Raw genomic sequence first — 27,163 nt, forward strand, 5'->3', positions numbered from 1 at the left:
TTGCACACCCTCGGTTAGTTTTTCAAATATTTATGAGCAAGCAGTTTGCATTTTGATTTAGCATTTAAGGTTTATCAAGTTACAAGACTTAACTTTGCCTTTAGTCAAAATTGTTTGCTATCAAATGGTAACACTTTAGTTTAGGTCCCAATTCATGCTATTAACTACTGGCCCATTACCTGCTCATTATTAAGACATTAACTGTTCATTAGTAGTTGTAAAGTATGATCTTATTCTGCATTGCTAATCCTACCCAAAACCTAAACCCAACTTCTACCTTACTAACTATGGTAACACTTTACAATAAGGTTCATTAGTTAATGCCTTTACTAACATGAACTTATCATGAACAACACATGTACAGCATTTAATAATCATAATTGAACATTTACTAATGCATTATTAACATCCAAGTCCATGCTTGTTAACATTAGTTAATGCACCATGAGTTAACATGAACTACTGAACAATGAGAATGAGAACAATGAACTACTGCATTTTCATTAACTAACGTTAACTAACATGAACATATACAGTAGTAAATGTACTGTTCATTGTTTGTTCATGTTAGTAAATGTATTAATTAACATTAACTAATGAACCTTATTGTAAAGTGTGACCCTAACTATTAATAAACATCTAATTAGGGGTTTATTAAACTAGTAGTTTGTTAATGGTTTGTTGTTACTGTGAATTGTGACCTAAACTAAAGTGCTAGCAAAATTTATTTCACAAACAGATAATAATTCTTAAAAATTGAACGTATGACTGATATTAAACACAAAGAATATGTGTTTTTTAGACCCAGCCACAGCATAGAACACACACAGTTATTTACACCCTGGAAACAAATTAAAATAACCAAATAAATACATATACATGATGTATAAACATGATAATAAAGTGTATCACTAGATTAGCCCCACTCCTCAAACTCTATTTTATAGGAACATGACAACAGCTTATGCGTCTAATCTTGCAAACTCCGATTTTCCTCCAGGTTTAGCTTTTGTGTTTGCTTCATGGTAGTTACGCAGATCTGTACAATGCTCCTCAGAAAATTGTACCTATAGGGTCTGCATTTCCATTTGCATAAGTTCAAATATATCGGTCACGCCCAATTACTGTGGCTACATCAATGAATTTGAGCGATTGCTTAATTAATTGCCTAGCCCAGAGAGGTATATTTATTTATTTCAATAATAATTAAGGTAGTGGAAAAAACACTAAAAGTGAAGTGTACGGGATGTTAATGCACCTAATATATTGATTACATTGGCAAAACAGATCATAATTGTAATATTTCAGGTTGGTAAACTGTTATTTTTTCTTTGCATGATGTTCACTGTATGCAATGCTTTGTAAATGATGACATTGCCTATATATGATTATCAGCTTATCCCATAAACACCACTTTATTTAGATGGACTTTTTCTGTTTTTCTTTCTTTACCATGCGTAAAAAAATTGATGAAATGTCTTTTGCATTGTCGTGGCTGTGCTAGAAATACATTTTGGGTTGGCTTTTTGCATTCTTATTGGAAGAGAGTAGTTATCTGCAGCTCATTCTTATTACGTACCCCTGTATACATTTCTGGAGAGCACCAAATACGTCTCAGAAAATGCGTTGCAGTTTTTGTTTTCGCGAATCCACCAGAGGTCACTGTGTTTGCTTTTTCAGATCTCACATTTCTCTCGCGAGTGCCATTCGCGCTTGTTCTTCGTTTCTGCTTTCTCTCCCGTCATCGCGGTCAACTCTGCTCTACATCACAAGTCTGCTATTGTATATTTATTTATTTCTAGATAATAGCTTTAGTCAGGTTCATTGATTAAAGTTGAGATAACAAAAAAGTTTATTTGATTTTTATTCATTTAGTTTTATTTTATTTTATTTATTTTTAAAGTGTGATAATTTTCTATTGACATACTGCTAAAAATGTTAGTCATTCCTTATAATTCTCAGTCATTAAAATATACTAACCATACATTTTATCAATCATATTTCAGGAGATGGTTTTATGCAAAAAAATAAAAATAAAAAATCTCACTGCTCCATCCAGCACACACACTCTCGGCTCATTTTGCTTTCAAGCCAGTCACATTCCACACCTAAAATATGCACTTCAGAAGCCTCTAGGCCCCTTTCCAAGAGAAGAGGTTTGGTTACTATGACAACAATGCGAAACACACATCTGGATGATGTGAGTGCTGCTCACACTGATGCTATTTTGATTCAGAACATTTCCAAAAAGGCGTTCTTACCGAATGAGAAAGGGGTGGAAAAAATGCCAAAAGTATTATTTAGGCACTTCAGTTTATTGTTATCCTTACTCTTGCAGTATCCCTGTAAAAGTAGAATTTTGCAGACTGATTATGTAGGATGAACCAAGCAAATAAACAAAAATGTTTCAGTATATGCTGTAGTAAACCCATGTACCTGAATAAAGTTACACTGACTAAACTAAGCCCCCAAATATATGTGTGGTTACACTGAAACTACCGTGTCTTTCATTCAAAGTATAATTCTATATTGGATTACGTGAAAAAAGGGTTTTCTGATTTGAACCTGTTTCATTTAATTTGCCTTAAAACAAAAAAGAAACCCCCTAGGTAAAATTAAAAGCATTATTTTTGCTCAAAGTAGTATTTTTACTTTAAACCAAGTTTTTTTTTTTGTATTTAGAGTTTTTGTTTTTATGTATTTCTAATGTGAATTTGATTGCCATCTTACGTGACGTTTATAGCCATTTATAAATAAATAATAAATAAAATAAATAAAAGCATCAGCAGATACTTCAGATCCTGAAAAAAATGGCAATAACATGTTCAACACAGGCTCATTGTGAAAACGTACCCCGTCTACATTTCTGGAGATCGCAAATTATGTAGCCAGTGGTACGTATGGGTGCATTTCGTCTTTAAAATGAACGCTATGAGGTGATATGATGCACCAGACGGCTTCTGTTTCTTTTTGCGCTTACCAGCTAACCACTTAAATCCGTCTGGATGGCGTTTCTGCAGTTACCTGTTTGCCCAGTAGTTTTCCGCATATGTTAGTGGATCTTGAGACGCAGAGCGGAGTTGACCGTGATGAGGCGAAGAACAGTTACCAAAAAGCAGGTAAAACAAAAAGGTAAAAAATAAACAAGTAAATAACAGTGTGAGAATGAGGTAAAATCTAAAAACATGGTAAAAATCAGGCGGCTGCAAGGGCTTTCTTTTTTCTGGATTGATTTTGAAAACACTGTTGGTTGGGTTTAGGGAAGGTGGTGGGTGGGGATTTCGGTCGGTCAGTCAGTCTGCCAGTCGACAGCGGTCTCTAGTGGATGCATGTGAGAACACCAGATGCAAATGGCATACTTAAGAGAAATTTGAGATCCTAAAAATCGTACACAGTAGGGAAATTCATGAAGACAAAAACTGCAAAAAAAAAAAAAAAAAAAAAAAAAAAAGAACTCTTGGGACGAATTTCATGCTCTCCAGTAATGTATAGAGAGGTACGTATTAAAATTGAGCCTGGGTTGCAAATGTTCATGTATGAATGTATGTATGTATGTATGTATGCATTCATGTACTTTTATTTTAGTAAAAAAAAAAAAGAATTCCCAAAATAAATATTTAAGTTGAACCAAAGTAATTGAATTAATTCATGGTCTCTATAAAAACTATATTTTAGTAATTTATTTATTAATTTATTTTTAAATCTTGGGCAGAATTTTTAAAAAAATTAATATTAAATACTTTTTAAGCTTCAACCAATTCAAAACTACAATTTAAGCAATTGTTTACTTTAAATTATACATAGATGTGAGGATGAAAAAGATTAGTTTGTTTTTCTAAAATTTAAATATTCATTATATCAAAGTAACATTTTGATTTAGATTAAATTAAATTTTAAAGTTTGAATCAAAGATAAATTCTACTTTGACAAAGACAATTTTTTTTTAAATTTTTTTTTAGCTGTAACAAATTACTGTAATGTTTTAAGTCAATTTAAAGTCTATTTTTAACAATGCATTACAAGTCCATGTAGTAAATTAGTAATGTTTATATATATATATATATATATATATATATATATATATATATATATATATATATATATATATATATATATATATATATATATATATATATATATATATATATATATATATATAATAATTAAATCCCTTTTGGGCAGTAATGGCATTATATTTTACATTTTTAAAATGGAGTTAAATACTTGATTTAGATTAAATAAATGTTAAAGTTTGAACCAAAGTTAAGCTATATTTTCAGAATGACAACAATTTTTAGCTGTATCTAATTACTGTAAATGGTGGCTTGGTTTAGGATTGGATTAACCCCTTTTGCCTCACAGCAAGAAGGTCACTGGTTCGAGTCCCAGCTAGTTGGCATTTCTATGTGAGGTTTGCATGTTCTCCCCGTGTTGCCGTGGGTTTCCTCCAGGTGCTCCGGTTTCCCCCGCAGTCCAAAGACATGCGCTATAGGTGAATTGGATGAACTAATCTGGCCGCAGTGTATGAGTGTGTATGGGTGTTTCCAGTCACAACCCAGTACTGGGAAGGGCATCCCATGCATAAAAAATATGCTGAAATAGTTGGTGGTTCATTCCACTGTGGTGACCTCTGAAATAGAGAATAAGCTGAGAACAAATGAATGAATTACTGTCATTTTTCAAGTTGGTTCAAAGTATATATATATTTTTAAGTGTATGATAAATTCGATAAAACTATTTGTAAAAATAATAAAAATAAAAAAGCAATCGTAAAGCAACCTTTTCAATAAGACCCCTTCTGCATAGTAATAGGCTTAACCATGCCAAACACATTGATTTTGAGATGGTTTAATGAGGCACAGTTGCATTGAAAGTAATTACAAGAACAATTGAAATAGTCATGGTGCAGTGCTTTGTTGTTTTATTTGTGTTGCCCAGTAAACTGATTGTGAGTGTTCAATAAAGTGCAATGCTATGTGCAAACATGCTGTTATGTAGTCAATTAATTTAATGTGTTATTACATACAAGGAAGAGGAACCTGATTTACAACATCCTTTGCTTCCTGTAATACATTCAAAATTGAGAGTCTTTATGATACATTAGGTCAACTACAACATATATTAATCTCTCTAGCCATACTAGTCAGCTTTTAACTGAAAGTTTGGGAAGCTGGGAATAAATGGCTGATCATTTTATATGCTTGATCACACCATTACCTCAAATTGGGTCTAATTAAACAGTGTAAACTGCGCACAAGCAATGTGGAGACCTGAGGGGCACTCAACAGGATTTAATACTGGTTGCTTAAATTGCCAGAGAAAAGTCATTAGTTGGCAGTATGCTAACAGGGTGATAAAGGTGAGCAAGCCATTGGTAAAAAAAAAAAAAGAGCAACTAGCAAAAGACCGAAATGAAATGCACACTTGCATGCCCTGTTTTGGTTTATATCCTAGACTTGTTTTATCCATATGAGAAAAAAATAATTCTCTTATTCACATGAAGGCGTCACGGTGACTCAGTGGTTAGCACTGTTGCCTGACAGCAAGACAGCAAGTCTCGGCTGAGTCAGTTGGCATTTCTGTGTGGAGTTTGCATGTTCTCTGCATGTTAATTTCCTCCAGATGCTCTGGTTTCCCCCACAGTCCAAAGACATTCGCTATAGACTGATTTTACGCGGCCACCATTTTTAAAAGTGAAATCGAGGCTGTGGTGGGAAGAAACCCGGAAGTATCGCTTGGACTTACATAAGAACGTTGTGTACATTGCTATATATTTTATCAGTGAAGAGAAAGTAACACAAATTTATAATTTCACCGCCTTCCAAGTGACCCATACATTCGTTTTGAGAGAATGGTGAAAATAAAAAGACATGTCAGACCTCATTTTCAGCTAAGTTAAGAGAAATAACGCTAGTTAGCTGATGTTTTCTTTCCCAAACACACGCTTTAGATGTCACTTATCAAACTCAAGTTAATAAACTGATTCTTTTATTATATTAAACTTTTGATGATACTGGATTTTGTTACTGAATAAAAAAAAAAAACGTCCATTTCCCGTTAACATTTAAGGCACTGTTGATGGCGTTCTTAAACAACGCTGATTTGCCATTGTGTTTATGTGCTCAACAGAAATTACTGTGATTGGCTGAGAAGTTCATCAGTTTACCCACCATTGTTTTAACGAGTACAAACACAGGCGAGTGATTCGCTTCATGACTCGATTGATCTTCGTGGCTGCTTCGTGCTCCAGCGTCCGTGTATCTGTGTTTGCACTGGGTGAAGAGCAGTGAACTGATGTCCTTCACGGCCAATCACAGTCATTTCTGTTGAACATCACCGATAGTGCATCGGTGTCCACTAAAGTTTGACAAATATTCCTGCTGTTAGGCAACATAATGTACTTTTGAGGCTATTTTAGTGGAGAATGTAGTTGTTTAGATTGCAACTATGCAGTTTATTTATAAGGATATTGCCTATTTTAAAATATTTAGCATTTCTGAGAGACATTGAATTATTGCATCATTAGTGCATCAGTGTCCATTAGTCAAAGACGGTTGACGTTATCTATCCACAAGATGGCATCAGAACCACATAATAAGCCCTTGCTTAGAAGATTAAAACTGTTGTGTGTTTTCTTGAGCGTGAATAAGAAGATAAAAACAGGAAGTGTCGCAGTTTTTAAGGTGGACCGGACAGAGTCAATAAGAAGCTGAAAAACGGAAGTGTTGCGGTTTTTAAGGTGGACCGGATAGAGTCAATAAGAAGCTGCGAATAAGAAGCTGGATTCAGCCTCGTCCCTCCTTATCGCAAACACAACAGCAGTCTGGTAGTGATCGCTCTGCTTTTTTCGAGGTTAATCATTGTGATATTGTAACTTTCGCTTAATGTTCGATATGCATTGTGTATAAATGTCCCCTTTAAGAGGACTTCTTCTGTGGTTGTTTTACCTTGGAGATGTAAGCACGCATGTATGGGAGCTCAGTTCAGTTCTGGCGATCTCTGAGGAGAAGTGTGTGATGGTCGCTCTACCGCTGTATCCTTCTTTTATTTCAATAATGTAACATGTTTATATTGCGACAGATGTTTGAGTGTCTTTTTCTGTTCCTTTTGCCTACTCATTGTCATTAACTTTGCTCATTCGTCTCTACACTATGCTTAGTGCATCTGTTGATATGTAAATGAGATGTAAAACTTGCTTTAAAAATGAAAATTATTTAGGCAACTGCAATTGATTAACCAAAACTTGGTTTAAAGTCAATGCCGCACTCTGTTGTAGTAGCCTTAAAATAGCAACAAGCCTTAAAACACCTTTTCAGATCAGCTCGCCTGTGGGTGCACAAATTGATTTAAACGCATTGAAAATGTTGAAAACGACGTAAAAATGTTACCTGGGCCACGCTGAAACTAGCATAAAACACTTGCATCATTGCGCTAGATGATAGGCACATAATCTATGTTCTGTTTCCTCCTTGTAAACATAATTTGGTGACATAATTTATATGTTGTGTTCTCCCAGTTCACCAGCCACTTCTATGTCTTTCAAGGAAAGAAGTGGAATTGATACATTGTAAATCAAGCAGCTTAATATACCAGCCACACTGAACAACCTAGTAATTTAATTTCTACAGGTAAATATGAAGGGTTTTTAAAAAAGAACCTTTTGCTTGCAGATGCTCTGGTTTATTTATTTATTTCAGTGATGAATCCATGATTTCGATTGCGAGCGCCGAGTCTGTCAGTCATTTTGCTAGTGGATGACTCGCCCGTTCAATAAAGTCAATGTGGCATTGACCTGAACACCATGAACCACTTCCTCTGCGATCATTACTTTACTGCTGAGCTGTTTTCACCTTAAGAAGGACTTTATTAACACCGTTCAATACAAAAACTCCAGCTAATCTCAATATACAAACACAAGCCCATAGTGTAAGTCTACCTGAATGAATGATTGTGTATTTGTTTATTTAGGATAACTTCATTGGCTGACCTGATTCTCTTTCTCTGAAAGCATTTGAGAGTTTCTCTGGCTGAATTTTGGATCGTTGTCTTGCTGAAATGTTCACCCTGGTTTTATCTTCATCATCCTGCTAGTGTAGACGTTGGACTGAAACAGCGAATATTAATTTATAAAGATGAAGGGCGGACGGTTGCTGAAGAACTACTGAGAGATTTCAGCTGCTGTCTGGGCTTTCACTGCCTTTTCTATACCTTTCTTTTTTCATGTGTTCAATACTTTTTCCATGTGTCATTTCATTTTATTACACACAACTTAAGTTGTAAACTATCTAGTTTTGTTTTCTTCGCATATATGGATTCATTTGGTTGTTATATATTCAAGAAGTTCACTATTGTAACGACGGGGAGGAAGTGACAGATACAACTGAGGTAAGATCCAATATGCAGGTTTATTCAGCGTCAGGCAAGCAGTGGTCATACAGGTGCAAACGGGTATATTCAGGCAGTCCAGAATCGTAGTTAGTATAACAGGCAACAGGTCGTAAGGCAGGCGGCTAAACAGGATAACAAGGATACAAGGCTAAGGTCTGACACGGAAAAACAAGACAAGGAAACGCGTTGTAATGTCACACTAGGGTAAACAAGACAAACTGGAAGGATGAAAGAGTGGCTTATGAATGGTTTGTATCAGTCTCTGACAAGGTTCAGCTGGTAAATGTAATCAAGCAAGATGTGTGAGCATGGGTGTCTGGGAGCAGTGCATGTATGAAAATGTAGTCCAGGAAAAGGCGGAAGTGTAGTCCATAGAGTTCGTGTGATAACCAGCGAACTCTGGAGAGCGATCGCTGGTTGTGTGACAACTATGGAATTCCACAAACACTAAATGAATTTTTTAGATGTACTTGCATTTTTAACTGCATCCAGTATAGAAACAACATTATACAAAAAACCCCACTGATCGTAATACTATTCTATATGGACATTCGTACCATCCAGTACCATTAAAACGTTCGTTACCTATGTGTCAATTTAGTAGTATTCGTCAGATCTGCTGTAGAGATGAAGATTTTAAACAATAACAAAGTTTATCAGATAAATTTAAAGAACGGTCTTATAAAGAGGAGTGGATACAATCTGCACATAATCACGTCAAAGATATGTCACAGGAGGATAGCTTAGTTAAAATAAAAAAAGCATAATCGTTGTATTAATTGTTATATGAAATATTCGCCTGTGACCAAAGACATCAAGAAAGTGTTATTAAAACACTGGCATATTATTTCAAGTGATCCTACTCTCAAAGAGTGTTTTGAAAATTCACCCCGTTTAGTACACAAAGAGCATCTAATATCCTGAGTGTGTTGGGCTGATCTAAAACCCTCCCCGCATTTTTTAAACACTGTACCATATGGTCGTTTTAAATGGGGGAATTGTTTACAATGCAACTTCTCATGTAAAACGTCAATTTTAATACATCCTCATACAGCTAAAATGTTCAAAATTCGAGGGACTGTTTCGTGATGACTGCTAACGTAATCTATATGCTGCGGTGCCTGTGTGGCGTGGTTCATGTTATGTAGGTAAGACGAGGAGTAAAAAATGTGCATTTCTGAACATCGATGCGCTATTCGACATCATAAACATAGAAGCCCTCTTGTGCAGCATTTCTCAGGTATGAGACATTTTGTCTCCTTTCTAAAATACATAGGGATTTAAGCTGTGAAGTATCCACATTGGGGAAGGAGGGGAGATCTTTATAGGCTGCTGTTACAACGTGAAGCCTTTTGGAGTTTCACTCTAGAAACATTGTTTCCAAAAGGTTTAAATGAGGAGTTGGACATTCGTCATTTTTTTTAATAATTGTTAAATTAGTTGTTTGGATAAAGGTTTTTTGGCTATATTTTGTTGTAATATTTTGCTGTTTCCTTGTTATATTTCCCTGTTTTCTATCATTTGTAATGTAGTATTATGGTTTGCTTTTGTATTTTCGCTTTGATTATATACAGTTGAAGTCAGAATTATTCGCCCCCCTTTGAATTTTTTTTTCTTTTTTAAATATTCCCCAAATTATGTTTAACACAGGAAAATGAAATTTTCACAGTATGTCTGATAATTTTTTTTCTTCAGGAGAAAGTCTTATTTGTTTTACAGTACATATATATGATAGTCTACAGAACAAACCATCGTTATACAATAACTTGCCTAATTACCCTAACCTGCCTAATTAACCTAATTAACCTAGTTAAGCTTTTAAATGTCACTTTCGGCTGTATAGAAGTTTCTTGAAAAATATCTAGTCAAATATTATTTACTGTCATCATGGCAAAGATAAAATAAATCAGTTATTAAAAATGAGTTATTAAAACTATTATGTTTAGAAATATGCTGAAAAAATCTTCTCTCCGTTAAACAGAAGCTGGGCAAAAAAAAAAAACTGGGGCTAATAATTTAGGGGGCTTATAATTCCGACTTCAACTGTAAGTTGAATAATTTATAAGTGTATAATATTTTTGTATTTTTTCATTTTCTTGTTGTGAGATAGTAGGAGATCATGTGATCCAGAAGTGTACGAACAGGAGCACCTCACTGTGATGAACACTGATGAAGAGCTGTGGGCTCGAAATGTTACACACTTTGTGTCAGCCTTTTTAATTTAATACATTTGCAGTAAATTTGGCTGAGCACCCAGTTAAAAGTAATGTGCGTGCCTCATATATTTTTTCATTTATTTGGTTGAAATTTATCTGGTGAAAATTTTAAAGTCAACAGCTCCTTTAGAAATATGTTTTCTGACACAAATGGTGATTATTTCAAGACTTATTTCCCCCACTGTAACAATAACAACAACATAAAGACTAATATTATCATTATTTTTAATTGTATTGTTATTAAGGTCATGACTGCTGCTGATTGCCATTCACCTTTGGACTGAACTATAATGGAGTCTTTGACTCGCCAGGAATGTTCTTCTTATTGACAGAGGGAAGGCACTCATCCCTATATTTTCTGCTTTCCTCTTTTCACACATCTTCCACCCCGCTCCCACAGAGTTTAAATTGCTGATTGATTTTTTTTGGAGATATAGCCTCGATTTCCTGCCCCTGGCTCACAGTCTATGCTCATTGATCTCTCGCAGGCCTGCTGACTCCAAAGTTAGAGGACTCATCTTCTGCCACCATCTGCAAATCAACTTGTTAGATGTTATCGTCAGTTTATTGTTTGCATATGTCTGACCGGATGTGTGTGTGTGTGTGTGCAGTGCTGTTTTAATGTGACGGATAAAGTGAAAGAAAAGAGTTTTTTTAGAGCACACTTGTGATCATCAAGTCAGCTTCAAGATGTATCAGTTGTGCTTTGCATGTTTCGGTGTGTAGGTTCATGTTGCATTGGTGCTGACACTATTATTTGAAGATGGAGATGAATCAGACTTCATTCATTTTCTTGTCGGCTTAGTCCCTCCATTAATCTGGGGTCCCCACAAGGGAAAGAACCACCAACTTATCCAGCACGTTTTTACGCAGCGGATGGCCGTTCAGCCGCAACCCATCTCCAGGAAACATCCACACACACTCATACACTCAGACAATTTAGCCTACCCAATTCACCTGTACTGCATGTCTTTGGACTGTGGGGGAAACCGGATCAAGGTCGCTCTGGCCGCCCAGGTGACAACGCTGTCTGTCTTCAGCTCCTGCGACGAGAGCGACAAAATTCGCTACATTGTTCTCATATTTTAACGGGACGTTCCAGCATATATCAGTTACATTCCTGCATAAAACATGCTTTCTAGCGTGAAAATGTTGCGCACTTCTTATCAAATTCATTTAACAATGGAAGATCAAATTGCGTGTGCTGTCGCTTTGCTCCACTTAATTATCCAATGTGTCCATATGTCTGAAATATCCTGAAGCAGCAATACTGTTTTGTACTGTCGCATGAGATTCCCGCTTTTTTAAAGATAAACATATATAACATTAATGTACATCAGTAACTCGCCAGTAACTTATTTAATGCATGTTCCTGTAAGAAAACATTGTAAATAATTGAAAATCTGGCAATAATCCAACTGTGGTTGGAACTAAAGTTCACAGGTCTGTGTTCTCTGGACTCCTCTCAAGCGGTGGACTTCTACATTCTGATTGCTTATCGTCAAACTGCGTCATAGCTCATTAGCATAAAGTTGACTTGATTTCAACTCTCCTTGACACACACACCGGCGAAGGCGCGCTGCTCCTCGTCACTTATCGCCGCCGGCTCCCATTGAAAATGAATGACTTCCGGCTACTTTGACGCTCTCGCCGCTTTTGGTGTGAACGTTAAGAATAAATGAAACGGTAATGATTTTTTGTGCTGCCCGGTACCAATTGATCCATGGACCAGTACCGTTCCGCAGCCCTGGGGTTGAGTACCACTGACCTATAGCGCATGTGTTTGGACCGGAGCACTCAGAGGAAACCCACGCCAACACGTGGAGAACATGCAAACTCCACACAGAAATGCCAGCTGACCCAGCCAGCACTCGAACCAGCAAACTTCTTGCTTTGAGGCAACAGTACTAACCACTGATCCACCGTGCCGTCCACTATTAAATAAAATAGACATAAATCCTTTTTACATTTATTAAAAATCCCTCCCTGTTCAGGCTACTGTTTTTCTAACAATAACTGAAACTTTATATCACTTTATATTATATTAAATTAATATATAATTACATTGCCTTGTTGTATCTCTTATTTGTACGTGGCTTTGGATGAAACTAAATGAGTAAATGTAATCATTAGAGGGGGAGGGTCTGTTTAACATCTGGGAGTCATCAAGACCCACAGATCCCTGGATCCCCCGATTTCTGCTTACCTCCCGAAAAATTCACTTTTCCTATCCACCCCCCTCTCCTTTTCTTGAGAGCCACTTTTGGAGCGTGGCTGGCAAAAACACAAGTATTGACAAGAGTAGCTGCAATCAGCTTCAGAACCATGTCTTGTTGTCAGGACAATACTTTTCAATATTCCAGCCAAAAAATGGACTGCTCCAACAAACCCACCCAGGGGAAGATGTGGGGCTGTTTTAAATTCACTTAAGACACAGACTAAGAGATCTCAAATATTTTGGCAAAGCACAGGAGACTCCACATTCTGTAAAGTGACTACTTAGTTTTTGCTTTGCTATGGGACAGAAGATTTTTAATGTGTGTAATCTGTGTGAAATGTTTTTTTTTTTTTTTTGCTTAATTAACAAGAACCAGCATGTACACTACCTGACAAATGTAATGTTGCCCAAGTTTTAGGAACAACAAATAATAACTTGACTTCTAGCTGATCGTTTGGTATCAGGAGGGGCTTAAATGAAAGGCAAAGGCCTCTAGATTATGCTTATTTTACCAAAATAAATTATGATTTAGTTCAATCAACTCACTTATAGCGTATGTCTTTGGACTATGGGGGAAACCGGAGCACCCAGAGGAAACCCACGCCAAAGCTCAGTGGAGATGTTATTGCTCAAGTGATGAAAATGAGTGTCTGTTGCTGATGTCTCTTATGTGGCGTTTTGTAAGATGCTGATGTGAAGTTGTTAATTCTATCCGGAGAAACCTAGTTTTCCATCTCCCTGTCTGGCTTGGAGCATGGTAGGAAGGTTTGGTGCCTTCTATTTATTATTTTCGTTTTCTCCTGTGTTTGTTAGTAGGGAGGTGAGTTTTCTGTATTTTATTTTATTATCTGCTCTCCAGGGAAATTTATTCTAACTTAGTTAGCTTGGTTTATTGTCATTTATTTTGGCTGAACCCCTCCCAATGTTATTTTTGCTCCTTATTTTTTGTAAATAAATCATATTTTCTTAATTATTAGTGGTTGTGTTTTTGGTTTATAATCCGGGGAGAGAGAGCACGGGGGCACCAGGGATTATATTTTTGGATCCAAATGCAGCTTTATTAAATTTATTAAAAGGAAGGGTCAGGCAAGCAACAGTCAACATACTGTAGGAGCAAACAGATGTATACCGGCAATTCAGAGTCGTGGTCAATACACAGGCGAATGGTCAAAAGGCATGCAGGCAGCATAAAATGTAAATGAACAAACAAAAAAACAAGTTGAGGGTCAAGACCGGCAAGGCAAGGCAAGGGAAACGTGTTGTAATGTTCCCAATTTAATATCACAAGACTCAGCAAAGAGGTGTGTGTGCGCACTGTACATATAGTTAAAGCCAGCATTATTAGCCCCCTTTGAATTGTTTTTAATTAATATTTCCTAAATGATTTTTAACAGAGCAAACAAATTTTCACAGTATGTCTAATAATATTTTTTCTTCTGGAAAAAGTCTATTTGTTTTATTTCGGCTAGAATAAAAGCAGTTTTTAATTTTTTAAAAAACATTTTACGGTCAAAATTATTCGCCCCTTTAAGCAATATTTTTTTTTCGATAATTTATAGAACAAATCATCATTATACAATAACTTGCCTATTTACCCTAGCCTGCCTAGTTAGCCTAATTAACCTAGTTAAGCCTTTAAATGTCACTTTAAGCTGTATAAAAGTGTCTTGAAAAATATCTAGTCAAATAGTATTTACTGTCATCATGGCAAAGATAAAAGAAATCAGTTATTAGAAATGAGTTATTAAAACTATTATGTTTAGAAATGTGCTGAAAAAAATCTGCTCTCCGTTAAACAGAAATTGAGGAAAAATAAACAGGGGGGCGAATAATTCAGGGGGGCTAATAATTTGGGGGGGCTAATAATTCTAACTTTAACTGTATGTATATATATATATATATATATATATATATATATATATATATATATATATATATATATATATATATATTTACCTGTTTAAGCTATTTATTTAAAATCAGGTGAAACAACACATCTCTTGAGATTTCACTGCAGCAACTTAATTTTTGTATGTTCAATCCACATAAATTTGTTAAAAGTGTTAACTTAATTGATTTGTGTTGGGACAACAGGAATGAATTGTGTGGAGCCCTGCATTTTTTACAGTGTATTTAAAGTCCATCTAATTAGTCTTTGAGCAGCTCCCAGCTGTGTGTGTTAGCAATCAGACAGGATTAGGAACCGGTGTGTGTAGTGCATGACTGGATCTTGTAGTCCATATAATGGCCGATTTTGTAGTTCTATGCGATTGTGTAGTTCTACGCTAACCAGCAATTTGTAAGGATTAAATCGCTGGTAGTTGTACAACCTTAAATTAAAATGTTACCATTTATTCATTCATTTATTCATTTATTTATTTATTTAGTTAGTTAGTTAGTTAGTTAGTTAGTTAGTTAGTTAGTTAGTTACAGTTGAAGCCCTCATGCATATTTCCCCCCCCAATTTCTGTTTAACATTAACACATTTCTAAACATAATAGTTTTAATAACTCATGTCTAATAACTAATTTCTTTTATCTTTGCCATGATGACAGCACATAATATTTGTCTAGATATTTTTCAAGATACTAGTATTCAGCTTAAAGTAAAATTAAAGACTTAACTAGGTTAATTAGGCAAGCTAGGGTAATTCAATTCACTGTATAGAGATGGTTTGTTCTGTAGACAATAAAAAAAATATATATTGCTTAAGGGGGCTAATAATATTGACCTAAAAATGTTTTTAAAAAAAAATTAAAAACTGCTTTTATTTTTACTAAAATAAAATAAACAAGACTTTCTTGGAACAAAATATATTATAGGAAATGCTATAAATAATTTCTTGCTCTGTTAAACATAATTTGGGATTAAAAGAAAAATCAATTCACAGGAAGGCTAATAATTCTGATTTCCACTGCATATAAAAGTAATGACATTTGTTTTAATTTTATGTGAGCACATCAATCATATGAATGCAAATGGATGTACTGTACATATTCTTTGTTCCTTCAACACCTTTAGCAGACACAAACTGAGATTTGTATGTGTTTGACTCGACATGTTAGTCCTGTCTCATATGTGCTATTGCCAGCAGGCAGAAGAGGTGTGTGTGTGTTTGTGTGCTGTGTGCCACTGGATCAATCAGTGACATACATTCTGACAGACATCCAGCAGTGGCCCCGGGGACAAAGACAAAGCAAAAACTGAATTTTGTTCATGTATGGCTTTGTAAAATCTTCACGTTGCTTCATATCTACAGTTTACTTGTTCCTATGGCAAAACTTGAAGACAATTGGCAAAATTGCCAACAGTAAATGCACCAGGAAGTATTAGGGGATAAGCTTATCACAGATTGTCTTTCCAACCCAGGCTCATTCTGAAAATGTATCGCTATATATATTTCTGGAAAGTGCCAAAAACGTTCCAGTAGCTAAGTTTTTTGCTATTTTTTTCTCAAATCCACTGAGGGCGCTGTGTTCGCTTTTTGAAATATCAAATTTCTCTCGCGATTGCCATTCGCATCTACTGTTCTCGTGTAAATCCACCGGAGGTGCTGTTGACTGACTGACTGACCGACCGATCGACTGAGCCACCCTCCTCCTTTCCTAAATCCAACCGATAGTGTTTTCAAAAGCACCGGTTGACCTGATTTACTTGTTTATTGTATTGTTTGGCTTCTGTTTTTGTCCTACCTGCTTTCTGGAACCATTCTTCACCATACTTGAACCCCATTGTCATGGTCAACTCCTCTCTGCATCTTAGGTCTGTCGACATACATGACGAGCTACTGGACAAACTGATAACAGCGGGAAAGCTGTCCATACGGAGGTAAGCTGTCAGCTGGTAAGTGTGAAAAAGGAACAGCGTCATACCGCGCCGTAGCGTTCGTTTTAAAAGTGAAATGCAGCCTTACATACCACTGGCTAATTAATTTGTGATCTTCAAAAACGTATATAGGCCTATGTTTTTAGAATGAGCCTGTGGGTCTTTCAGTATTATGGGATAATATTATTGCGGCTGTCTGCGATGCCCAGTTACCACACAGGAAACTTATTCAGTGCGCCAAATGAATAACTTAATTTTAAATAATATGCCAATGTGCACGTCCGGTGTGTGTTACTTCCAAATGTCATGTGCACGGCGCATCCGGGGTCCGGAGTCTGCTTTAGCCTTGCGGACTGCAGGTAAAAGACCATTACGCTGGTTGCCAACATTATACGCACAAAAGCTAAAAAGCTTTGTGAATCTTTTGTTGACAGCGATGGATGTTTGCATCTGACAACAGGTTTTGATCTTTGGTTTCGTTTTATAATACTGGACTTATTTTTCTATAAAAGTTTCAACTATAAGAGCGTTTAAACGAGAGAGAAACATGTGAAAATGTTCATATCTGTCTGAGAAAAGTGTATAAAGTGTGTAGTGAGAGGTTTTACAGCCTTAAAACATCTATAATAACTGTAAAAAAAAAAAAAAAAAAGTTGGTTACTTTACGGATTTCGTCTATTAAAGGTTTTTTTTTTAGGACGTAACCGCGATTAACAAGGGAACAGTGTATAATAAACAAGTCTGTAAAATAGCAGAAAATGTATTGGCAGTTTATTACAAGGTTTCTGCAGCGTGATATACAACACCAACCCAGACAATATATCATATAAACCTATTGAAAATGTTTATAGAAGTCATAGAAGTGTTAAGCTTTTCATAGTTAAAAGTTGTTGGAAGAAAGATCAAGATCCCATAATGCAGTTCAAAAGCATAAATAAATGGTAATAATCAGGGCTTAACATTAACTGTGCCTGAAATGCAACTGTGATCGGTTCTATTTCATATAAACCAGACAAAAAGTCATGCCAATGCACCCACAGTCTTGCTGCTTTCAAGAGCTCCCAATGTGTTTTTTTGTAAGCAGCCCCTGTTGCTTTCGCTTTGAACAGATTATTAATTGGCCTTAACTGTGTGATCATTCTTCCATTATCACACAATATGTTTTGACCTGCTTTCTTTTGCTTACGGTTATTTTTGTTTATATGGTTTAATAATAATTTTTTTTACAACACCATTGCTGTAATATGAGACTAACTCTCCATATATGTGTAGTTACTGGTGATCTGAGAGACCTTTAGCGAGGACAGATTACTGTGCATGATTTTGATGCATCACAATAATTATTTTTAAAAGTCAATTGTTTTTCTTTGTTTTTTTTTTAAAGAAATGTTTTGTTAAATAAAAAGTATAGTATACAGCTATATTTAGCTTGTTTTGACACATTTAAAATTTGTGGCTAAGAAATAATTATTGTTTGGTGTGGTCAGAGATAAATTTGGTAAATTCCTAATTTTGAGCTCTGAAAAGTGATGTGAAATAAAAACTAATTGTAATGCAACACTATGAAACCATGGCCCATTTGCTCATACACGATGCACAAAATGTGAAATGAATTAGGAGGCATGTGGACAAAACACAAAATCTAAATCAAGTAATTTTAACCTGTCAAAGTTAAATTTCTGCATATAAAAATTATTTTCCCAACAGCAAAATTGTGGCTAGTGAAAATGCAGAGTGGCTAGTAATGTTGAAAAAATACTAGCCACTGTGACTGGTGACTGGTGAAAAGTTAATCTCAAGCCCTGGTAATAATAAATAAAAAAAATAAAACATGAATCACAAAATATGAAAAAAAAAAACCTGCTAATTTACAGATATTTTACAGAGTACTGTAGGTATTGTGCTGAAAACCTAAGACCAAACATCACTATGAAATGTTGAGCTTCTCACAAGCATACGGTAATTACCTGCAGTAAGCATAATCATTTATATACTGGATAAATCTGGATCCCTAGTGATGGGTTGCAGCTGGAAGGGCATCTGCTGTGTATTAACATGCTGGATAAGTTGGCAGTTCATTCCGCTGTGGCGACCCTTGATTAATAAAGATACTAAACTGAATAAAAATGAATGATAAAACTGGATATGAAGTTGATTTGGTCTATTTTAATTGGTTATTAAGCTCTAGCAGCAGAATTACAATTCTACCTGCAGAGTTCAAGAAAAAGGTGAAGTTGTTGCTCTTGTTTTATTCTTTCTGTCTCAAATTTCACATCTCATTCTTTCTGTGGAATGCAGTGGTTGTGCTCTGTTCTCTCTCTCTCTCTCTTTCCCTCTCTCCCTCCCTCCCTCTCGTGCTCTTCCCCAGTGGGCTTTGTGATGGGTGACCGGGGTCTCAGCGCCTGACAGTAGACTCAGCAGGATCTCAACGGCCCTGATGGAAGCCACAGATGGTCCGTTCCCCTACATACACACACACACACACACACACACACACACACACACACTGAAAAAAAGATTAATTGGATTTACTACATTTATTGAGGTAAGTGGTTGCAAACAATTGATATGGGTGAAATGTAAACAAATTAAATGTAGTAATATTTAACTTTGTTTGTTTGTTTAAACAACTTGTACAAATTGCTACCAGTTACCTTAAATTTAGTAAATTTCAACGAACAGGCAAAATATATTTTACACAAAAAAAGCTTATTTTATGGCCCTATACCTAAACCCAACCTGCGTCATATTTCTAATATGTATGAGCAATATCACATGAGTAGCAGTGCGATGTGGCTGTATATCAGCACTGGTGGGAGGTGTGCATTGGCTCGAGGCCGATATACAGCCATATCGCAATGCTACTCATGTGTTATTGCATTTATACAACCCTTATAAAAACCCTTTACACGGAACTACTTTCTACCGCCATTCATTTACATCTGCAGCTGACGTCAGAACAGCAGAAACTGTTTCTAATTCACAAACATCACTTTAGAGCTGGTATTTGAATGCTTCTCTAGCATAATGTCTAAAATTATGACAAAGTAGGTGATTTTGCTCATATTTTAAGATTATAAGGCTGAAAGTCATGAAATGCCATCAGTCTGCAGAGGTTTCCCAGTATTTCTCTGTTGTGATTGGGATTTTACAATAACTAACCCCCAAAAAAGCCAAAGCAAAGCAAACACTAACAGATTCTGTGGTATAAATACAGCACTACAAAATACAAAAGAGAGAGATTACACTCTTAAAATCTCACCTGATTTGTAATGATTTGTTCAGCTGTAGCTTGGAACATATGCTGAGAAAATGTGGTCCCTGTTGCCATCTTGTGGCGGAACGCCAATTGTCACTCTCTTTGGTCTACTCAGACAGGCTGATGGCGCCCATGCACTGAATCTGATGCGCCAAAATTATAAATATTTTAAATAGGCACTATCCTTACAAATAAACTGCATAGTTGCAATCTAAACAACTACATCCTCGACTAAAAATACTTGAAAGTATATTATGTTGTCCAACAACTGCAATATTTGTCAAACTGTAGAGTGTCCTCTGCTTTTTGCTGTTTGTGGGTAGAGTAATAAACAAGAGTGAAGAGGCTGGACGAGTGCTGATATTTGGAGAATATTGCACGGCTATCAGCCAATCAGATTCAAGAACCAGACAGAACTGTTGTATAAATATACATACATGCTCGTTAAGTATGATTTTTAAGCATTTTGAATTACAGGGACTTGTGAGGAGTTGATCACGATAACGATGACCGGGTTGGAGTTCGGGGAAGAGCGGTTCCAGAAATCCTGTAAGACAAACACAGAACCAAAAAAATAAAATACAACAAGGTCAGAATGTGGTAAAATCCGAAAACGTGTTAAAAATCAGACGAGGGCTTTTCTTTTTCTGAACGGCTTTTGTAAACCTTCGGTTGGGTTAAGGAAAGTAAGCGGGTGGCTGGGTCAATCTTTAAAATTGGTTGGGTTTAGGGTAGGAGGAGGGTGGGTCAGTCGATTGACCGGTCGCCCAGTCAATCATTCAGTCGTTCGAAAGCGGCCTCTGGTGGGTTCACGCGAGAACAGCGTGAACGACACGCGCAAGAGAAAATTTGAAATGCGAAAAAGCGCACACAGCGGCCTCTCGCGAAATTTGCGAAAACAAAAACTGCAAAAATATGTACCTCCCGGAATGTATTTCGTGGTCTCCAGAAACAGCCACGGTACTATGTTTTCAGAATTAACCTGGGTTGTTTAAAAAGCAAACACTGACCAGCGCCCACCCACTACCCTAAACCCAACCGTCAGTGTTTTCAAAAGCAATCCAGAAAAAGAAAAGCCCTGGTGGCAGCCTAATTTTTTACCACGTTTTAAAAGTTTCGCCCTGTTAATTACTTGTTTATTTTATTTTTTGCCTTCTGTTTTTGTCTTTCTAGAACCACTCGAACCCTGTCATCGCAGTCAACTCTGCTCTGTTTCTCAAGTCCACGGACATACGTGGCGAGCCACTGAGCAAACTGGTTACAGTGGAAAAGCCGTCCACATGGAGGTAAGCAGTCAGCTGGTCAGTGCAAAAAGAAACAGCATCATACGCCCCGTATTTGTTTTTAAGACGAAATGCAGCCAGACGTACTTCTGGCTACATAATTGCTGATCTCCAGAAATGCATATTAGGCAATATTTTCAGAATGTTCAGAGTTGTTTTCATTTGTTTATGTGAATTACATTAAGTCTGATGTTTTTAATTTTAGGCAATTATCCAGCTTAAAAGATTGTAGTTCATTGTAGTTCATTGTAGTTCATTGTAGTTCCATATTTCTCAGCTTAGTTTATACCGTAGTATTTAAAACTGGTAGCCTGGTTTAATGATTACTTTCCGAACACATGTAAACATACAAAACATTGACAATATTTTCCATAAACCTGCTCGCACATGTACGCTTGGATGCACTCACAAATGTGAGCAAACACTCTCCGTAATGTAATGAGAAGCATTTCCCTTTGACTCCCAATAGCTTCACACAATCCGAAAGGGGTCAGAAGCCAGGTCTCCTGATGAAGCTTGTGTTGTGACAGGAAACAAAGGAAAACAGTCCCTCTATCCACCCTCCTTCGCTCCTTTTTTCCCTCTCTTGTCAGAAGGAGCCAGACATGAACAGACAGAGGCTGGACTGAGGATTTGGAGGGGCGGGAGGAGAGGGGGGGGGGGGGTTAGCACAAGGTGGATTGTGAATCAGAGGCAGTGAGGGCTCAGAAAAAGGAGGAGGACTCAAGTGAAATGCTGGAATGCATAAGGGCAGAGGGGAAAAGTCATGAAAAGCCTGAGCTGTGTGTGTGTGTGTGTGTGTGTGTGTGTGTGTGTGTGTGTGTGTGTGTGTGTGTGTGTGTGTGTGTGTGTGAGTGCGTATCGCAGATAACCAGCAACCACTGAACCAAAAATACTAAGTAAACCTTGATACATCAATGTTAATAATACTGTATGGCTAGGTATTATATGGTAGTTATATAAGGTAATAAGGTATTATTGTAACAGGCGATACAGGTAACGGGGTTGAGGATGCAAATGCAGCGTCTTTATTTAAACAAAGAATGGTCAGGCAGGCAACGGTCAAACAGGAGCAAACGGGTACTTACAGGGCAATCCAAAAGTGTAGTCGGTACAGGCAGCTAACAGCAAAAATCAATAAACAAGGCGAGGATCTGGAAACAAGGCATGGAAAAACAAGACAAGGCAAATACTTTGTAATGCTACAGTTAAACAAAACTAAGCCATGTAAGTGAGAAAGTGAAGTGCATATATAGTCCATGCAATTACTGAAAACAAGCTACAGCTGTGTCTGTGTGTGAGTGCCCGGATTATTGTCAGCTATTGCAGGAGTTGATGGTTGCAAAGAGTCCTGGGAGTTGTAGTTCTGCAGAAATACTAGAATGAATCTTTGGTTTTGGTTCTGTGAAAGATTCTTTCTCCTTTTTTGTATCCAAGGAATGGAGGAATGTTTGAAAAAACTTTAATAGAAACATCCATGCCTTTTTGATGTTTTATCTGAGATGTACCACAACGGGGCACCATATCCAGACTCGCACAAGAACTTGAATACCACGTTTTTTGCCCTTAAAACTTTTCGCACATGTTATATTGTGAAATGTAGTTTGCGAGTCCTATGGTCATTCAGTCTGTAATGTCCTGTCACCAATACATAATGCAATATGACTGCAGCAGCAACTGAATGCTAATCCAAATAGTAATGCAGTGTGAAAAGAATCCAAGAATTTTTAAATTGGATTGAGAAAATCCAAGACTTCCCTACTCACATATTAAATTAAAAACATATAAATTTGTTCATTTATTTTCTTTACAGCTTAGTCCCTTTATTAATCCGGGGTCGCCACAGTGGAATGAACCACCAACTTATCCAGCATGTTTTTACACAGCTGATGCCCTTCAAGCCACATCCCATCTCTGGCAAACATCCACACACTTTCATCCACATACACTCATATACTAAGGACAATTTAGCTTACCCAATTCACCTGTACCGCATGTCTTTGGACTGTGGGGGAAACCAGAGCACACAGAGGAAACCCACGCAAACGCAGGGAGAACATGCAAACTCCACACAGAGACGCCAGCTGAGGCTCGAACCTTCTTGCTGTGAGGTGACAGCAATACCTACTGTGCCACTGCATTGCCTAGTTCTCATATATTTTCTGTCAAATTTATTCAAAAAAGTTCATGTCAAACTACGAAAAAAGGTAATAGAATGAAAAACGACATTGAAGGTGCCCTATAATGAAAATCTGGGTACACCAAGGCATAGTAGAATAATAAAAGACCATTATATGGGAATGGTCATAGTGTGAGCTTCAGACACCACTGTTTTCTCGCTCTTATGTAAATTCCATGATTGGAACCATGGAATTCCATGAACGGGCCAGTCAGAGGATTTAACGAACTGTGACGAGACTCACGGACCATGCTCTCTGCATTTGCATGTATGCCTACTTTAGGTCATTCATCCGGACCTGACGAGCAGCTACGTCATTAAGAGAACACAACTCTTATGCAGCTCTGAGATCATAAAAAAGACAACCCAGGCTCATTCTGATTACGTACCCCTATAAACATTTCTGGAGAGAGCAAAATACGTCCAAAGAGGTACATTTTTTGCAGTTTTTGTTTTTGCGAATCCACCAGAGGCTCAAATTTCTCAATTTTTTCTCGCGAGTGCCATTCGTGCCTGCTGTTCTCACATAAATCCACCAGGGGTCAATGCTGACTGATTTACTGACTGACCAACCGACCAATAACCCCCACCCTCCCCCTTCCCTAAACCCAATCAATTGCATTTTAAAAAGCACAGATTGACCCACCCACCGCCTTCCCTAAACCCAATCGCTGTATTACTGAAAACGCAGCAATCCAAAAAAAGAAAAAAAAAAACAGATTTTTACCAAGTTTTCAGATTTTACCACATTCTCACCCTGTTATTGACTTGTTTACTTTATTTTTTTTGGCTTCTGTTTTTGTCTTACCTGCTTTCTGGGACCATTCTTCACTGGACTCGAACCCCATTGTCATGGCCTACTCTGTGACTCAAGTCCACCGACATACGTATCAAGCTACCGCACGAACTGGTAACAGCGGGAAAGCTGTCCATACAGCGGTAAGTGGTCAGCTGGTAAGCAAGAAAAAGAATGGCATCTTAACCACCCTGAGCCATACGTAGCTCTAGCTACTTAATTCGCGACCTCCAGAAACATATATAAGGCTATGTTTTCAGAATTGACCCTTGCTAATTCATTAATATGCACGCCTCAGGCTGTGTTTGAATAGTCAAACGTTGGTCCCATTTTTTATTAAGTGTCCTTAACTACTATGTACTTGCATCAAAAAATAAACACAATGTACTTACTGTGTTCATAATGTATTTGAGAACACTTGTGGTGCTCATGAGTTGGGAAAGAGGTTGGGTTATGGACAGGTTTGCTGGTATGGGTAGGTTTAAGGGTGGGTTAAGGTTGAGGATGGTCAACAGTGTATTTACAAATGTAACTACAGAAGTTAATTACAGATGTAAATACATACAGGTATTTAATCAAGCATAAGTACACACTAAATACATGTATTTACACAATAAGTACATTGTACAAACTATTAAACCCTGTGTAAGTACATATTAGTTAAGGCCTTTTAATATAAAGTGGGACCCAAATGTTTTCTAGACTTTGCACGCTTTTTCAGGGACATTCCCTTTATATCTTAAATCAAGCCATTTCACTGTTGCCTTATCTGAAGCTTGGATTCTTTATAAGGACACCTGTGAACTACTATATCCAAACACAGAGCAGGCGACATGCCAGGACTGGTTCAATGTTCAAATGCAGAAAAACGAAAGGCACCATCGTTATCCACTTTGCTCGGTTATAATTGTTATTACCTTTATATTTATTAGTCATTACACTCCGCTAGAAATTTCATGCTTCATATATTATAGTGTTTCTTTTTTTAATTGTACATGACCAATAATATGTTAAACATTACATAATGGACTGGCTATTATAAAGTGTTACTGAAGTGTTGATGTAGCATTAAATGATTTGAGCATTATTCTCAAATCTCATCAAAGTTGCACCCAATTATAGATACATGATTGCTCCTTTTCCCAAAGCCTGCGTTGATAGAAGGTGTGTGTAACAGACTGTGTGTGTGCGCCCCTGGCTATCCAGTAAATTAAAAGGCTGATGATGTGTTACCCTCCTGCCAGCTGAATTAACAAATGAAATGAGAGAAGGAGAGGTGCTAATAAAGACACACACACACACACATATGCGCGCACACACATATCCATCTCCCCCTCTCTCGTCTATTACGTGTGCTTAACTCTCTCCATCTCACTGGAATCTCACTGAATTTCGTTTGGATTTCTCCTGTTATCTCTGTATTCAGAAATGTGTGACTAGCACATTTCTGCAAAGCATGAAATACCTTGCCCAGTGTATATTTTGCTGCATTTTCAGGTGACCATGGCAAGGCAATCTGACCTTTTATCCTTCCCAGAATATTAATTGTTCAAATTTAACTAGTTATCGTAATTATTTGAAATATCTGCTATCAGATAGCCAACAATGGAGAAGATGAGAGAGGGCAAGATACAGTACAACTTATTTCATCAGATCATGCCACTTTTTTCCAATCATTGATGGCCCAGTCTTGAAAATCTTGGGCTTTTTTCATGCATTGTTGGTCTATCCCGGTACAATGAGGACACGACAAGGTCTAAACAGGATTTATGCAGAAGTCTGTGATGAATTGTGTGCTGTGACACATTTCCCTGGTCACTACTGTTGTGACTGCTTGTGATTTGTTGCATTGTGGTCTCTTATACATGCATTGGAGTGTACTCAAACTTGAGGTAACGCAATGTGTTGACAATAGTAAGGATGTGTTCACTATATTTGTGTAGAGTTTGAGGTGAATTTAAAGACTACAATATCAAGAAATATGGATTTGATCCTGAGAAGGGCTCCCTTTCTTTCTTTTTGGACCCAAAAAGAACCATACTGGAACTATTCTTCACCACACTCAAACCCAGTTTTCACGGTCAACTCCGCTCTGTGTCTCAAGTCCGCCGACATATATGTCGAGCTACCAGACAAACTGGTAACAGCGGGAAAGCCGTCCATACGAAGGTACATTAAGTGGTTCGCTGGTATGCGAGAAAAAGAACGGCATCTTATAAAACGGTATCATGAGGACCCTACAGGGTCATCATCTAAACAGGATTTATGCAGAAGTCTGTGATGAATTGTGTGCTGTGACACATTTCCCTGGTCACTACTGTTGTGACTGCTTGTGATTTGTTGCATTGTGGTCTCTTATACATGCATACATTGGTGTGTACTCAAACTTGAGGTAACGCAATGTGTTGACAATAGTAAGGATGTGCTCACTATATTTGTGTAGAGTTTGAGGTGAATTTAAAGACTACAATATCAAGAAATATGGATTTGGTCCTGAGAAGGGCTCCCTTTCTTTCTTTTTGGACCCAAAAAGAACCATACTGAAACCATTCTTCACCACACTCAAACCCAGTTTTCACGGTCAACTACGATCTGTGTCTCAAGTCCGCCGATGTACATGTCGAGCTACCAGACAAACTGGTAACAGCGGGAAAGCCATCCATACTAAGGTGCAGTAAGTGTTCGGCTGGTAAGCGAGAAAAAGAATGGCGTCTTATGAAACGGTACCATAAGGACCCTTCAGGGTCATCATCTAAACAGGATTTATGCAGAAGTCTGTGATGAATTGTGTGCTGTGACACATTTCCCTGGTCACTACTGTTGTGACTGCTTGTGATTTGTTGCATTGTGGTCTCTTATACATGTATACATGGGTGTGTCCTCAAACTTGAGGTAACGTAATTTGTTGACAATAGTGAGGATGTGCTCACTATATTTGTGTAGAGTTTGAGGTGAAGTTAAAGACTACAATATTAAGAAATATGGCTTTGGTTCTGAGA

At 37.1% G+C, this 27,163-nt stretch overlaps 1 protein-coding gene across 1 annotated transcript in view; it reads right to left on the minus strand.

The window, feature by feature from the left end:
• Nucleotides 1-24,088: 24,088 nt before the first annotated feature.
• Nucleotides 24,089-27,163, minus strand: part of mn1b (MN1 proto-oncogene, transcriptional regulator b) — a 65,463-nt gene continuing 62,388 nt past the window's right edge. Inside the window, exon 3 of the transcript XR_015491920.1 lies at nt 24,089-24,275. The gene's annotated coding sequence lies outside the window, so the exon portion shown is untranslated. The remainder of the gene's footprint in view (nt 24,276-27,163) is intronic.

This window comes from Danio rerio, chromosome 5 (genome assembly GCF_052040795.2).
Source record: "Danio rerio strain M-AB ecotype USA chromosome 5, GRCz13ab, whole genome shotgun sequence".
Lineage (NCBI taxonomy): Eukaryota > Metazoa > Chordata > Actinopteri > Cypriniformes > Danionidae > Danio > Danio rerio.